Source organism: Amblyomma americanum, chromosome 2 (genome assembly GCF_052857255.1).
Source record: "Amblyomma americanum isolate KBUSLIRL-KWMA chromosome 2, ASM5285725v1, whole genome shotgun sequence".
Classification (NCBI taxonomy): domain Eukaryota; kingdom Metazoa; phylum Arthropoda; class Arachnida; order Ixodida; family Ixodidae; genus Amblyomma; species Amblyomma americanum.
This window is the reverse complement of record NC_135498.1, coordinates 36503506-36521064: the sequence shown is the minus strand read 5'-3', so window position 1 is coordinate 36521064 and position 17559 is coordinate 36503506. Positions and strand designations below refer to the sequence as shown.

The 17559-nt window shown below is 46.1% G+C and overlaps 3 non-coding genes across 3 annotated transcripts; all 3 read right to left on the bottom strand.

Annotated features, from left to right (window-relative positions):
• Positions 1 to 13440: 13440 nt before the first annotated feature.
• Positions 13441 to 13522, bottom strand: TRNAL-AAG (transfer RNA leucine (anticodon AAG)). The gene has a single exon. It is a non-coding gene; the product is annotated as a tRNA-Leu (tRNA).
• A 242-nt stretch (positions 13523 to 13764) lies between these two features.
• Positions 13765 to 13846, bottom strand: TRNAL-AAG (transfer RNA leucine (anticodon AAG)). The gene has a single exon. It is a non-coding gene; the product is annotated as a tRNA-Leu (tRNA).
• Positions 13847 to 14091: 245 nt separating this feature from the next.
• Positions 14092 to 14173, bottom strand: TRNAL-AAG (transfer RNA leucine (anticodon AAG)). The gene has a single exon. It is a non-coding gene; the product is annotated as a tRNA-Leu (tRNA).
• Positions 14174 to 17559: the final 3386 nt, after the last annotated feature.

The window sequence follows — 17559 nt, the reverse complement described above, 5'->3', positions numbered from 1 at the left end:
GCGCAGGCGTAACGTGCCCTTGCGTAAGATGCACTGCTGACTGCAGATTTCTTTACGAATATATACCATACGCTTACTATACTGCCTCTGTGCCGCACATTGCGCTGTAAGCGCTTCAACAGGGCTTCGTGTGTCGGGCTTCGTCATCGTTATCAGGGAAAAATAATAAGTTCGAGCATCCTTCCGTGAAAGAGGAAATTGATGCTTCTATAGACTGTCTGCTATAGTTTCAATAGTTTAACGACTAGTTTGCAATGACGACCGCTTAATAACGACTCGCATTTAAACCTGCTGTACATTTGTGGTTCTGAGCAATTTAGTAGCGAACAAAGTTTCAGGGTTTATTGATTGGTTACTATACATAATTATGTATGAGAAGCGTAGTTATTTCTGTTTTTTTTAAAGTAGTATTCCTCTCGGCGTATAATACCAAAAAGTCATTCTCAAGCTTAGTGGACAACTAAGCAAAAAATATGCAATTTTCTGCAAAAGTTTCTTCTCTGATATTTCTCACGACTGTACCTCCATTACTTAGCTTGGATCGACCGAAACGCTCCGAGTTTTCCTCTGTGGTGGTGTTGACCTTATAAAAATTTCTTTAGACGGTCAATAGACTGTCCATATAGTTCTATAAGGTCTATAGACTCTCTATAGATAAACCCTAGAGAACAGTCTATAGACAATAAAAATCCTATAGACAGTCTATAGACCATATACAGCTTTATGGCCACACACTTTTAGTACACTTTTATCTATAAACAGTCTACAGACTATAAATGAACAAAAATAAATATCAGTAGGAAGGCAATACAGTCTATAAGATGTCTATAGACTGTCTATAGATCATTTTTGTAAGGGGAGGGGAAGAAAATTCATGATAGTACGCAATGACGTCTCTGCTGGTTCATATAGCCTAAGTCACGTTACTAAAAAGCAATTTTTATGGAATGTTTAACTGCAAATTTACACAGACAACACGACTAGCAAGCACAAAAATACACGTAACTGATGCACACAGAAACCTGATGAAATTCGCCCCTGATAGCCGCCAAAATTCATTTCTTTCAGTCGCAATTTCGTTGCCTTCGGTGACAGGCCATTAAACCTATACTAGCCCGCTTACGGCGCATACGCACTATTGCTGCGGTGGTCGTTAGCTCTGTAGTTCTCAACGGTAGAAAACTCTTCCCTCTTTAGGTCACGCTACTATGTGTCCTAGGAGGAGGCTCCTCAAGAGCAGTGTACATTCTTTAATTCGAAAGCAGCGCTGCAAATACTGCATTTTGCTCCGAGGCCCCGGCATGGCACTCCATGGACATCGCCAAGCTGCACTCATAATCACGAGAAAAAGGCCACCGTCTCGTCTTCCAACGGACCCGGGGGCACTGCAGGCTGCGTGGAAAAGAACATTTTATTTATTTATACGAAATACCCCTAAAGGCCCTCAATTTGAGGGTATTACATACGGGGGGGGGGGGGGGGGGGGGGGTGTACAGGCAAGAATCAAAAGAAATAAATAAGCCAAAAAATTCAAGAAACTACAAACAAAAACAGATAAAAGCATATGGATCGTTGGAATAAAAATACAAAAACCGACGTAATTAAACATCGAAGCATAAAGGGCAAGAAACAGAAACATTAACAGAGTAAAGTTAATACAAGTTACACAATGGCTATCCACAACGGCATGAACGTAAAACAACGAGAATCATCAATACCAGAATAAAAGACAAAAATCGAATGCGCTGGTAAGTTAACAATGTACTAAAAGATGTGATGCAGAAGTAGTGGCAGATATTAGTTTATAAAATTTCTCCGGATCAGTGGTGGTAGCAGCATCTGATGGGGGAGCGTTCCAGTTGGTTAGAGGTGACGAAGAAGCAAAGGCTGCTCTTAACGATGGCGCATGATCACTTCAATGTGGCAACAATGATCTCTCCACCCATTTCCCAGGGCGCATGCCACCTGCCCTTTTTTATCCGGATCGCTACAGCGAGACAATAGAATCAAGTAAAGGCGAAAGACTGGTGCACAGAATAAGGAAAAAAAAGTCATTTCGCTCTTTCTCTCGTTCTCTATGGGATCAAGCCGGCATTCGACACGACCGCTTGCAAAAACCGAATCCCAAAATCAGATTTAAAATTTCGCATTCCTTTTAATAACCCCAGCGAGCATTCCAACAATCGAGGGTAGCTGAGATATTCTGAATTAGATTTTTTTTTATTTTACAGGCTACCTGCCAGGGCAAGTATTAGCCCTTGTGTACTTACTTTAATCATTATTTGCGCAATGATTGATTACTTTTTTTTTGCTCAGTAGAAATTTGTGATGTCCCCGTGTTACATGCATGTTTTTTCTTTTGTTCGCTGGTGGTAGCGAGTCCACTGCGCAGCGATAAAGGTGAAGAAGAATTAGTAGAAGAGGAAAGAAGTCGCGTGAGCTCGTTCTTTCGTATCAGAGCGCGGACAGCAGCCAAAGATTCCAGCTTTATTGCATCGAGGAGGACAGTTCTAACTACTGACACCATGGCGGTAAGCGGGTCATTACTAATTTTTCTTCCGGTCAGGAAAACGATGCAAAATGTGCCATAGCCAGGCTCATGATGCTGCGTCTGATCCTAACATGGTGCATATGTGCCAGTGACAGGACGTAGTCATGGAACCCCGCCTCATTAAGGAACGTACGGGCGCGAAGCGGTTACCTAAGCCGATCCTGAGAACTTAACATTACGACTAAGTGTAGCTACATGCTCTTAGCCGAAGGCGCAATAATGAACATGGAGTAGAGCACTACACGGCCTCGCGTCGGCCTGAAAGCCCGAAATCTCGGGTCCGACTCGGCTCGTAAAATTTGGTGTTTTAGTGGGTCTGGGCCGGTGCCCGGGCTTGGAAGTTGTGGGTCCAGGCCGCACTCGGGCCCTGTGCAAAGGGTGCTGTGTATGGCTTTTGATTAATTATTGTAGGGTGGCGTTCTAGCAGCCACACGGATGAAACATGGTCATGGCACTGGCGGAAAAAAAAATTACTCAGCTCTTACATATACTTATTTTTGATGGTTGGTATAGTTTCGATTTACTCACGGGAAAAAATGACAAGCAATACAGTTTTTTTTACTGTTGCCCGAAACATCTATGAAATTATAAAGGAATTCCTGTGCTAATTGGTTTCGGGCGCTTTATCAATAAACTACTGCTATTAATTTTTTTGTTGACGAGGAATGAGAGACAGCTCATTTGTAGGCCCAGTTTAATCATCGTCTCTCACAGTCCAAGTACCTTTGGACGCGCAAGCCTGGCCGCATTGAACATCACAAGAGAACTTAAACAGAAAAGTGCGAAATCCACCAGCGGGCTGCCCTACATCGGCGTTAATTATTAGTGGTGCGTTGTAACTCCTGACACAAACCTGATTTACGCGAGTGCGTTTCCTATACTAAAGTACACAGCACCACTGGCTTAAGCTATTTCAGCTATTTGTGAGTACACACGGTCAAATCCCACCAGAAGGCGCTTCACATCTACTCGCTATTGTGTTACCGCTCACGACAGGACATTTGAAGTCTCATTAGAACTGATGGAGAATGACCTTCATTCTACTGCACGGCTGGCAGCCGTCTGTTCCAAGAAAGTCTGTTTTTATGCCTACGCCTACCAAAAACACATTCCTACGCTACGAGAAACGCCATTGTAGAATAGCATATTGATTTCTAACGCTTTGGGTCTTCATACACTTACTAGGCAATAAATAGCCACTTTTACTTATCGTGTTCATAGAAACTCGACCAGTGCGGCCATGAATTAAACGAGCAAAGTCGTGCTGATTAAACAAGATTAATAGTACTGCTTCTAGGGCGACTTAATATTTATAACCGGCGGGCTGTAAAAAAAAGGTCTAATTAAATATCTAGAGGTGATCAACATAATTTCTCGAGTATGCAACCCTTTTCATTTGGCTCTCGGAACCGGCGCTGTTCACAGACAAGACCACTGTGTAGAAAGCCGGGTGGCCGAACCCGTCTTAACTTCTCTTCGCTTTGTCTTTACCAAACCATTTTTTTTTCAAGTTTTATTGCGACTCAGGTGCCTTGGCCAGCTATTTTTTCCTTGTGTAGCTGGAGACAACGCGCACTCAGTGAGCAATTTTCCCCTTGAGCTATACTACTGTAGAAACGGGCCCAGGCCCGCGCCCTGCCGGGCTTCAAGCCGCGTGCCTGGGCCGGGCTGCAGCTTTGTCTCGGGCTCGGGCCGATCACGGGCCACAGAATGCGGCCTGTGCAGTGCTCTAGCTTGGAGTGGACTATTTAAAAACTGGAACCTCATTTATTCTTATTATTTTACTGCCGGCCGTTCTTTGAGTATGAAGAGTGCAAAACTTAGTAGACATTCTCAGATCTACCGCATCATGTTTGCGGATTGCTCAAGCATGGCTTCCACCATCGTTTGCTACCTGCGCATGCGTACTCTTTACCTCAGACCATGAGGGAATAAACACTTCAATGAGAGGAAAGGCGGAGATGCCGACCCGTGAAGAAGTGACCCTAGCTGCGTTTACATCGATACTACAGTGGCGCATCGTACTTCCCAGCGTATCTCGCGGAGGCAACACACCACTGTTTACATGTACGGCATCAAGTCTCGGGGAACGGTGACCACTCGCCTATCGCGCGCTGCGGAGGGGGCCAGCCGTTCCCGTATCGGTCGTGGTATCCAGCTGAGTTGGTATACCGTATAGCAACGGCATGAAGAAAGAAGGGCATCTCCAAACGTGCTTCAATGCACCGGGGAATTCGATTTGCTTTTCTCGATACGCTCCCGTCGGACGCATCGATACGACATGCTCCCTAGCGCATTATTGCCATTTACATGAATGCGATGCACGAGAAAGCTGATAACGATGCGGTGCTGTCGAATTCATGTAAGCACGGCTACTGTACCGCTACTCCACGCACGGCGAAGAGGGAAGGGAAGGAACCGGAGGTACAGTGCCAATGGAAAGTGGTGATGACTGCCAGCGAGATCCGTACCATACAGATTTCAACGGACAGACTAACTTGCGCTTAACGTCGGCGCAAGAACCTCACTATAAGGGTGGCAGTGGTGGAGCAGTGCCGATTCCTTGAACAAACCTATTGCACATGCAGAAGCAGCCGCCCATCGAGCCGCCCACATTGCCCGTCGTGCCTCCGGAGCACATGTCGCCGGAGCAGAGCCAACTCTGGGCCAAGGAGATGGAGGTAAAAACCGGCGACACGCCGTCTTCTATCCCTTGTATCACTTGTGCTGGATTTAAGCAACGTTGCAGTCCTCGCGGGACGGCATGCATACCATCCCCTGCTTCTTGCCAATCGGCGCACATTTTAGAGACAAATATCTCGCACCTCCGCACCGCTCACCCGTCTCTCCCTCACCGCCTTAGAGAAAGTCCACACGTCTTTGCCCCGTTTGAGTGCTCAGGCCCGTATGCACAAGCTTTAGCCCAGATTTTCACATTGCTGCGTATTCTTGTCACCCCATTGGCTGGCTGCTTAACAATTTGTACACTATACCAATCGCCCGTTTAACAACTTTTGTTTGCCAATTCTGTGCACGTCCCGATCAAGAGTTTGGCTGAGGAACAGGCGCCATCTACCCATACTTCCAGCTTTGTCTTAACCCGTGAGATAACTTTGGCTTCACAAAAAGCAGTCTCGTTGTCTGCCTACACCCTGAACTCTAACTCTAGAACAGCGCTTGCACCTGAACTTCCCTTTCGATTGTAGGTTTAAAAATTACCCAGGCTTCACAATCGGTAGCCTAGCCCGCCGCGGTGGCTCAGTTTTTAGGGCACTCGACTACTGATCCGGAGTTCCCGGGTTCGAACCCGACCGCGGCGGCTGCGTTTTATGGAGGAAAAACGCTAAGGCGCCCGTGTGCTGTGCGATGTCAGTGCACGTTAAAGATCCCCAGGTGGTCGAAATTATTCCGGAGCCCTCCACTACGGCGCCTATTACTTCCTTTCTTCTTTCACTCCCTCCTTTATCCCTTTTCTTACGGCGCGGTTCGAGTGTCCAACGATATATGAGACAGATACTGCGCCGTTTCCTTTCCACCCAAAACAACAATTATTATTATTATAGCCTCGTTCTCTGGCGATCCCGACTCAAGCCTTGCGCACTGACTGCAGTGTCACTGCCTTCCTTTCGCGGACAGCGCAAGCAGGCCGTGATGATCAAGACACCCCCTCAAGAGGAACGTCACGTCCCAGTACCAGCCGCTGGTGGTCGCCGAGCGTCTTCGGCGCGGCGTGCCTCCATGTCCGGAAGGCGACGTAGCTCTGTGGGTGGAGCTCGGCGGGCCTCAATGGCTGGAAGGCGGCGGTCCTCGGTTTCCGGTGCTAGGCGGCGCTCCTCGGTGTCCGGCGCTAGGCGGCGCTCCTCGGTGTCCGGCGCTAGGCGGCGGTCATCGGTTGGAGGATTCCGGCGCCCGTCTACGGTCGTCGTCGAGGAAGAGCAGGAGTGAGTGACACCCATGGCGTACAAGCCCTGCACTGACGTCCTAATGGTCGTCATGTGTGAGACTAGAAGCTCGGGAAAAACCTGCGAGCGTCTCTATTCCGTTCTTCATCACCTGTCGCTTCGGCCGGTATACGGTGAAAGCTGTGCTCTGCGCTCTGTCTTGACTCCCATGACGACACTGGCTATATAATACAGGTATTTTTATCTTACTAGTTGCAAAAATTTCGTACTGTTCATGCTTTGAAATACGGAGGTCTGATTGGGCCAAATTACGCAGCTTGGGAGTGTTACGACTACCGTGCTAAATAACGCAAACTTTGTTACGAACAGTTTCAAACTCCGGGATTGTTAATAAATGCACAACCCCCTGGCAACGAAACCACTGAAACAGATGCAGTAACAAAAATGTATACCTGTGACAGTTCAGCAGACAAACAAAGAGCTTAAACAAGTAATCAAAATTAAGCTGTTCGGCAAACAGTGGCCAAATACGGCGACAGCTTTTATTGCCCACTTTGAGATGACGCCACAATCTTTAAACGTCCGCAAAATGGCCACTGGGATTGTTGTCATATTTTGGAGCGTCGTTTCCCCAGGCCACGAGGGACTGGAGGGAAATGAGAGGGCACATGCTCTAGCTCGAGACATCATCAACCGAGCGGGGCCACAAACCATGTCTGCTTTTACCCCTATACCTTCTAGGTATAACGAACGCCTCGAGTTTCAGCGTCTTAAAAGGAGACACTTTCCTCCACCTCATAAGAAATTAGACACCCCAGATGCCGTCTCTTGGCTGCAGATAGAGACGAACAGATTTCCAAACTTCCATAGACTACATCTCGTACACCGAACATTATACTCGATACCTGTCCCTGGTACCAGGCCCGCCCTACACTCTTCCACATTTCGTGGGGATGTTAGGGCCAAACCAAACACTCTACAGATGGACAACACGTCTTTTGAACGGTGGGAGGCGCTGCTGACCGGCGATAACCTGGAGGACCAACTGGCCCTCATACAACAGGTCTGCAGGGCAGCTCAAGGCAGTGGAGCCCTGGAATGAGGGCCCCACCCATAAGCTCGCCCAACTCCTCTTCACTTTAAGAATTTTTTCCTCCTTTCTCCTCCTCCCAACTGGTATGATCTGAAGTACCTGACACTGCCACATTCGCAGTGTTTGTGTCGCATGTACACAGCAGACCGGCGAAAAAACAGGCGACGCCTAAGTCAGATGTATAGGTTTAGAAGACAGCCTGCCGTAAGGCAGCGTCGTTGGGACAACGGCCGCTAATAAATGGTGGTGAGTTTCAGCAGGTTTCCAATGATCGTCTCTCCCGTTCATAACGAAGCTCTCATTGGTCCCTTGCAAAAGAGGCTCCCATTCCGCTTTGAGTCTCTCCGCTGCTCTTCTCAGGCACCCCATGGTCTCATTTCGCGTTCCCGGGAGTGTTCAGAGACATCCTAAAGGCACATAATCAGTGTTGTAGATTAAAAAAAAAGGCAACTGAGCGAAAGGCTTGGGCGATAGTAGGTATACAAAGGAGAAGTCCACGTCTTTTCGTGCTTTTGCCTTTTCCTTTTATCGATAGCACTGTTTACATGCGTTTAGTACGTCTCTTTAGCTCGAACACGAAGAAATATAAATGGGCAGGTGCGTTCGATGTTGGTTTCATTTATAATAGCGCTGAAACATTTTATTTCGCTTTGGTTTCACATCTCAATTCCCAGGTTTCTACACAGATGCCGATGTTCTCTTTTCACATCCATAATCAACGTAATTTCGTTTGCGTCACTGCAAGAGTTGGAAGTATCTGTATAGGTTTAAATTTTTTTAAATGCCGTTTCTGAAACCTGTGCTAATAGATTTTTTAACCCTTGGCTCAATTTACGTCGGACACCCTGTATATCGTGCAGAAACCCGGAGTGAAAATAGTGCCATCAAATGTTTTCAAACGCTTGGGTTAGGATAATTTCGGTTCTAAAACATGATTGACACACGTTATTCCGGCTTTCAAACGTTTGGCTGCGTTCTGGGAAAAGTCTAATGTAGAGAAAATTATGAAATTTCTGGGACACAGCGGAAAATCATAGTCCGCTCTACGCACAAGTATGTTCTAGGTTGCTCAAAGTAGAAGGGAACACGGGAGCGAGCGGCCGCCACACTTCGCGAAGCCGTTCCGGCGAAAGCCGGCGAGAATCTGCGACAAAGGTGCAAAGGCCAATGCGCAATAAGCACGCCCCTCTGCTCTTTCCGCGCACGCGACTGGCGCCCTCGGCGGCAGCGCTTCGCTATGAGTGGAGGCCGCGCGATCCCGTGTTCCCGTTAACATTGAGCATCCCTGTACTAATGAGTTTTTTTCTCTCTCACGGTTGCTTAATAAGAGCTTAAAAGCGCTTTGCCGCCCATTTAAGTGCACGCGGATCCGCTTGGTGTCTTGATCGTCACCTGAAAAGTGCTCGCACCACACTTCCACCTTTTCGAGAGTTTCTAAACCGCAGGATATGGCTATGACCATGCTCACTAGATGGCAGCACAGGTTCTAAAAGTTTCTTAGAAACAGCTTTTTACAGCACTGAACTTCCGTGGCTTCCCTGGTTGCAGGTTGGAGGAGGACCCGTACTCGTCCTTCTATGTCATCCTGAGTGTCGTGCTGGCAATCGGCAACATGGTTCTGGCGGCGGCGCTGATCTACTTCCTTATGTTCGCACAAAGTGAGTGCGCATGCGCGAGCGATACCTCCTCTCCTCTTCAGTCAGGCGCACTGCTTCGCATTTAGCATAATAATAATAATAATAATGATAATAATAATAATAATAATAATAATAATAATAATAATAATAATAATAATAATAATAATAATAATAATAATAATAATAGGTTTTGGGGGGAAAGGAAATGGCGCAGTATCTGTCTCATATATCGTTGGACACCTGAACCGCGCCGTAAGAGAAGGGATAAAGGAGGGAGTGAAAGAAGAAAGGAAGAGAGAGGTGCCGCAGTGGAGGGCTCCGGAATAATTTCGACCACCTGGGGATCTTTAACGTGCGCTGACATTGCACAGCACACGGGCGCCTTAGCGTTTTTCCTCCATAAAAACGCAGCCGCCGCGGTCGGGTTCGAACCCGGGAACTCCGGATCAGTAGTCGAGCGCCCTAACCACTGAGCCACCGCGGCGGGGCGCATTTAGCAGGAGAATGGGAACCTTCGAGCAGAAGGCATATGCATTAGGCGTAACTACTCGGTGGGCGGAATCGAACAGCGCTGGTTTATAGAGATTCGCAAGAGGTATGATGTGGAATGAGGCGTTTATACGTGCGAAAGTTATACGGTAGCTGCTATGAGGGTAGCGTGGGGAGGGGTCGGGTCTGGTATGAGGGGTTTATCCGTCGTGGAGGTTATACGCCTTTGCAAAAATGGTCTATAGACAGTATATAAACTTCTTACAGACTCTATATGCCTTCCTATAGAAATTTCTTTTTGTCTATTCATAGTCTATAGACCAAAGTCTAATAAAAGTGCACTGCCATAACTCTGTAGATTGTTTATAGATTGTCTATAGGATTTGTATTGCCTATACACTGTTTTCTAGGGTTTGTCTACCGAAATTCTGTAGACTTTATACACACAAGTCTATGGGCAGTCTGCAGACTGTCCAACGGAATTTTTGTAAGGGTGGGAGATGCTATGACGGTACCGTGGGGAGGGGTCCGGACGAATTTCCACCACCGCCGACGTCGCACACCACACAAATCCTTTAGTATTGAAGTTGCACCGGAAGTTGAACAAGAAGCACGTGTTTTCAATCTTCTACAATCAATGTCGTATTAAGGCTCACAACCAAAGGCGGTCTGACGTCAAAAATTAGGCTATCCATGATCTTACACTGCATGTGAACGTTGTTCTACGAGTGCGATGCAATAAACTGCACTGTGTGTGATTGTCTCACGAGCCTTAAAGAATAGCCCACTTGTCCGTCAAAGCCATGTACCCCTTGCGTCCATTCATTAAATCATTCTTGCAGTTAACTGCACTTGAGCCTGAGTTTTCGTACGAATGTGTTATCTCAGACAAAAGTAACTGCTTCCACCCCCATCCCCCTTTTTTTGCACAGTGCGCCGATCTCGACACCAGGTGGCTCCTGCAGTGTGGCACGGTTGGATAGATTCAATTCAAAATTGGATACATTCAATAGAAAAGAAGCATAGTGTAGAACTATATCGATACTGGAAAAGGTAGATCAGGAAGGAAGCGTTTTATAATAACTCAAGAGGCAGTGCCTTACTCTTTGAAGTTAGGTCAGGCTGTCTTTGAACGCGCAGCTATAAAAAGAAATTTAGCGAAGAAGATGACACATGTGATGTGTGTGGTAAATCTGTAGAAACAATAGAACACCTCATACTAAAATGTGGTGGTATCCATCCCGGTGTCGATGCAGGCACAGTCTCTCTTCCTGAGGCCCTAGGGTTTAGAGATAACAATGGTCATGTAAATAAATCTGCGGTGGAAATATCAAAAATGGATTGGAAGATTGTTGGCTTAAAAGCAGAGAGGAGACGTAAGGTTAAAAGTGTACGAAGACGTATCTAAAGAAAATGGCGAATTTTAATAACTTACAACACAGTTAAACAAAAAAAGAAGAAAAAAAGCGGAACATGGTGTCAACTGCCATCACCCGGTTTCAGAGGGGACGCTCCTGCCTCCCATCCATCCCATCCATCCGTTCGGAACGAAAGGGGAGGATGGGTCAGTTCCCTTTGCCCCCGATAGTACATATGTTGAGGCAAGGTACCGACATGAGAGCTGCGACTTTTTTACATCAATGCGTGAGGTTCATGGGGCACGTCTGTCTCATTCGGGAATGTCAAGGCACCCGGTATGCGCAGGGGGCGCGCTACCATCTGGGGAACGCAACCAAAATCAATCAATCAATCAATCAATCAATCAATCAATCAATCAATCAATCAATCAATCAATCAATCAATCAATCAATCAATCAATCAATCAATCAATCTTTATTTCAGTTTGTACATGCAAACTGGGGATGGTTTAAAGCCTACGAAATCAGTGCATTTAGTATGAGTCTCATAACGCAAGAATACTGAGCTGATCAGCTAACTCGAGCTACGCTTTACGTGTCCGCGTGGAGTTTTGTATCCTTTGTGAGCTTTGCTTTATTTCCACGGCACTGAAGCTCTATACAAGAAGTTTTACTCGAAAGCTGCATGAAATATTTTCATTCATAGTGCTGAGCATTGCTAAGCTTTTACGTGAGATGAATTAGAACCGATTTTGTTAGTACCAAGTGCACCACAAACACCTGGGCATAGCAGGGCGACTTAATATCGGCTTCCAGCTAAATCGAATGTTCACAACATGTGCCCTCACTCCAAAATGGTTCAGTAATTTACTTCAGGATGATGTGGCGCGAGAGTTTTTAAAGAGACATCTTACTTAAGCTGGAGGTGGAATTTCTTGATTTCTACAATCTTCCTGGAGAACGCAAGCATCTACAGCGGCCGCTGGGGGGGGGGGGGGGGGGGGGGGGGGGGGGGGGGGGGGGGGGGGGGGGGGGGGGGGGGGGGGCGCTTAACATCCCGAATCTTCTCAATATTAGCTGTAAAGTTCCACACAATGCACTTCCTGCGAAGGACGTAGTATATAGTGGCTGCGGTGAACAAGCGGTTCGCGTTTCCAAAACGCTGTTGCACTTTTATCAACATAAACAAGCTTATAAGGAATGACATACTTTTATTCTCGATATGTTTTTATTCTCCATATGCTTTGGTATCGCGTCTTTGCTCTCCGTAGGCAAAAACGTGATTCCTTGAGGGTTCGGCGGTAATTCTTTTCTTTAACGATCTTTTGGAGGACATTACAGAAGTAACCCCCCTCCCCCCCTCCCCCCAACAATGCAGAAAAACGTGATCTATAGTTTCCGGTTCTTTCCATATAAGGCAATGCAATCTCCATAGTAAAAAGAGCCCTTTATATCTGGAAATGATTGCACAGCCCCTATGTGCTGCTTGAAAAAAAATACAGGCTTTTATCCCTCACGTCACATGCATTTCTTTAACAAGTTTGTGAACATCACTTCCTGGGCATCCACAGTACAAGGCTGTGAACTATAAGCAACGAATGAAACACGAACAAGAACACTAAGCTAGCTACACAAAAACACCGGCTAATTAGCTCCTGAACAGGAAACACAAGTGAGGCTGATGAACACTTGTGAAAAAGAGTCTTTGCGCCTTCGAAGTTAAAAGAACCTGAGCTAGTATTGAGCTTCCCCCAGCTAAGGTTTATATATTTAGCGTTTGGTGGCTCAGTTGTCTTTTTCGCGTCTCATTTCTCGCTGATAGTACAATGGTTCCGTAATGCAGTGTCACATAAATTCTTATACAATGCTATCCTCTGTACATTTCTTATATATACTTTTGAACAAAAAAAAAACGGGCAGTGAGAAATCTAACACGGAAAGCAATCTCTGTAAAAGCTCTGGACTTCGCACAGCAACCAGCAACGTGTTGGGTTCCCCACAACCAAATTCGGCAACGCGCGCCAGAGTATTACTTGACATATGGTGCGAAGAAAGTGATCTTTGATACGTCGGAAAAGCAACTCTACTTACAAGTTAGCGCAAAACCAAATAACCGGAATAAATTGGCTCAGCGGTGCACTGCCAATAAATAAAAACGGCGAAAACGTGGGGCACCTCCTGTGGGTCACGCTGCGGCAGTACTGCACTAGGCTGACTACTGCTCTCTTACTGTTCGCCAATCCGACAATACAACTATGCTCGGTCGCCAGGCAAAATGATTGCTCCATCGAAACAAAACTATCGACCAGGAGACGGTAACGACCTCTGTAAATACTGCATAAATGCTTCCCAAGAGTGAGTATTTGGCAGGCATCATGCCCTCTCACCTAGCTGAAAAAATAAAAAATTCTGGCAGCGGTGGGATTCGAACCCACGCCCCCGAAGAGACTGGTGCCTTAAACCAGCGCCTTAGACCGCTCGGCCACGCTACCGACATACTGCACGCTACTGGCTACCTCTCTCGTACTGATCGCCAACCCCCGCAATACAATTCACTATGCTCGGTCGCTAGGGAACTGACTGCTCCACGTGAAAAGATTCGAACAAAATGTAAAATATCGGCCAGGAGATGGTAAATTCCTCTCAAGCTGCTGCAGCAATGTTTCGTAACAATTTCCCAGGCATCATGCACACTAACTGCATCCAGTGGCATAGCTGAAAGGCAAAAAAATTCTGGCAGCGGTGGGATTCGAACCCACGCCCCCGAAGAGACTGGTGCCTTAAACCAGCGCCTTAGACCGCTCGGCCACGCTACCGACATACTGCACGCTACTGGCTACCTCTCTCGTACTGATCGCCAACCCCCGCAATACAATTCACTATGCTCGGTCGCTAGGGAACTGACTGCTCCACGTGAAAAGATTCGAACAAAATGTAAAATATCGGCCAGGAGATGGGTAAATTCCTCTCAAGCTGCTGCAGCAATGTTTCGTAACAATTTCCCAGGCATCATGCACACTAACTGCATCCAGTGGCAATAGCTGAAAGGCCAAAAAAATTCTGGCAGCGGTGGGATTCGAACCCACGCCCCCGAAGAGACTGGTGCCTTAAACCAGCGCCTTAGACCGCTCGGCCACGCTACCGACGGCCGGATGGTTGGCTGCGTGCGTGACACTCGCCGCGCAACGCTGCTTTGGCGACGTGTCAAACGCCACGCGACCTACTTCACAGCCGCGATGGCCCCGCCCTCTGTCGGAGTTTCGACAAAGGCCGCTGTGGCGATACGCCAGCCGGTCGGCGAGCCGCAGCTGGGCAGGGACACGCGTTCCGAGCTCGTTTATCGCCGGAGCTTGGTAGCAAAGGAGAGCAAAAGGGGCTGTCAGCATTTCTCTTTTTTTTTTATCTGCGGTTGCACCGATATCTTAGGCACGGAATAATGAGCGTGAACAGCAATTCTGGCCTCGGTTCACCCTCAAGGAGCCCCATGCAGGAGATCTAGACACGACAGCGGTTAAGAAAGAACTGGATAGATGCCCGGGCTAACAGGAGTGATATGGGAGATGACTTTGCCCTGTAGTTAACTGGTTATGATGATGAGGATGATTATGGTGGTGAGAATAGTAAGGCGCAGGAGAAGAGACGGGGAAGATGTCTTTTTATTTCTTAAATTCGTCAATCTCGTTCCCTTCGTTATTTAGACCTATGCGAAGAAACGAGCCACGAAAAATGTGTGGTTATACGCTCTAGTCATTTTCAGCTTTTCGTCATTTGCAGTCTAACTGATGTTGTTAGTGTGGTATTAGGGCAAAGGATCGATGTGGTATGAGTAATAAATCACAATGCGTCAGTATTTTATTAAGCGGCATCTCTCGAAACGTTCACATCGTTCGTTTTTATAACGGAGCTTCTTTTTTTCAGGTTTTGCCTTTTCCATAACCATGCAGGGCACGCTATAAGCTCTTCACAAATGTAATTAGTTTTATCAGGTCTTGAATAATAACTATACTCCAGATCGTTTTACCGGTGCTCAAGGAATGTAGTCGTCTGTTTAATGCCGTTTGCAGTGGCAATCCTGTGGAAGAAAATTTTATAACACCACAATTCCGGTATCACGGAGTCCCATTTTTACCAATACGCCCGTGGGGGTCCACTAGCGAATTAGAAAGCTCGAACTATGGCCAGTTGATTGAGGTTGGTGGCCAGTTGGAATCAGACGTTAGTGTTTTTTTTTTTTTTTTTCAGTCACAGCCTTAGTCGTAAGCCGGAAAGTGGGTGGAACGGTGCAACTACCGTTTTCCCTCGCCCTCTCGGAATGCTAGAAGTCGTGCAATTTAATGTGACGGGAACACTGAAAAAGAAAAAGTGGATGCAGGCGATCCATTCATATTGTGTGCTCTGACTGGACGCTTCTTGTTGTTTAGTTTAGTGCCAGCTATCTCCTCTTTTGCCATACACATAGGCTGACACGTGCGCACCGGCGTTATGCGAGCTGTTAAAAAGCAATCTGAAAACTGCTTTTAAAGCATGCGACACACGAAAACGCTGCCTGCTTACCTGCTACATAAAAGTGCTGTCGCAATGTTAACTCCGGTGTACACCAGCTGCAAGAATCGCCCCATATATGCCAATCCGAACTCCGTCCTACATTCCCAACAAACAGTATTCGCTTTTAACGTACTGAAAAGTGAATGCCGGTTATTTCTGCAGCTCATAGAGCAAACTCCAAAAGACAGTGTAAGACTGGTCTTTCGTGGTGTGGAGTTTTGATCTGTTTATAAAATACGGCAGAATTGAAGAGCATCGAAGCTTGCTCGGAATTATTCGATAAATCGTTGTAATGAACCCTATCTGTTTTTGTGAACCTCTATTGAGCATACGTTATAAGTCATAACAATTGTTTGCGCGAGCCTTTACCAGTGAGATAACGCGTCGTAGCAACAAGCGCAGAAACAACACGAGGCTATTACCGATTTCTCTCCAATTAATCCACAGCCAAATTTTCTTTAGATTGTGTATGTTGGCTTAGCGGCTTAGCTAGCATCCTGGTTTTGTAGATGAACCAAGAGGACAAAATAATGCCTAAGAGATGGTTTCTGTGATGATGTATGACAACCGATGCACTCCTGTTACGGATTTTACCAGGATATCAGGAATGATGTCACCCGCCGTGTTCAGAGCGCTAGAAATACAAATGACATCATTGAACGCGTTCGTATGGTGAAAAAAATGCGCGTGAACACTGATAGAACACAGTAAGCGTACAATAAGAGACTACGTACTCGAATTTCTGGAATCAGGTAGACCATTTATGAACTCTTCTTCAGTGGTTCTTCAAGGCGCTTGTGTAAACCGCCATGGCTGCATTCATCCGAATTTCGTGTTGTAAATTGTTACCCCACCAGTATTAACCTTTACTGATCCCGTCAGTTTAACTGAAAAGTTTGCGCTGGTGTCTGGGTTGAACTAATGAAAATAGGTCAGTTTTTTTTTCTCAAAAATATTAGAAACTACAGGACGCAATTTTGATCTTTCGAAAAACGCTGGTCTCTTATCTAAAAGACTGCTACATATTATCGCAGTAGTTTGGGTGGGCTAGCTTGAACATTGCAACTCGCACATAGAGAGACAACCAGGACAGTGATGCGTCGTGTTTGTCTGTCTATACGTCCATGTAACAGTGTTCAAGCTGGCCCATACAAACGCAATCGCACCAACTGGACCGGAAACATGCCATGTCGCACAGCTTCGCGCTTGTGTTTATTTCGGTTGTTAAGGCAGAGCACCATTGCTTTATATTCCTTTTTTTGCTTCGTGGTCAATGTGAGCATATCTGCCTCTTTTGTTACAGCTGGACCAAAGATACGTAAGTACACTTCGTGCAAAACAGCAACGGCTCCATAGATTAATTTAATATTTAATACCCGATATCGCAAAAACGAAACAGTCTCACGTGTGTAAATACCCATGAAAATTCGATATTTCTTTCCAATGCCTTTTCTTGAGTGCGATTCAAAAGGCAGTGCTTCAACATCGCATTGAGAGGAGACATTAAATAAATCACTTTGAATGCTGGTTTTCTGGGGAATTACGTTTATTCCGTTACCTTCATTGCTTCGTTTTGGCATTGTAAACTTTCTTTTCATGATAGGGTTTATTCCCACACAATGAGGTGACCGAAACGTCCTGATGGGCCCCATATACATGTTCGAATCTAGACTTTTCGATGATAAAAAATAACCGCTAAGCAGTGCGCGAAAGCTATTTGCACACATAGGTTGTGCGATCACGTGGACGCAAAATGAGAGAGTAGTGGTCGCCATGTTCTTTTCAATTTATAAAAAAAAATGAATTATTGAACCTCTAAGCCACTGCATCTAGCATGCATGTTTATATTGAAAAATTAGTCGCATTCCAATAAGAACGCGAATGCCTCCAAGTTTACAGACATGAACACTCGATGAATTTAGCAATAAGTTTATCAACTAATATCAGATAATTAAGAGACTGGTCACGACGACTATCCTGTCAC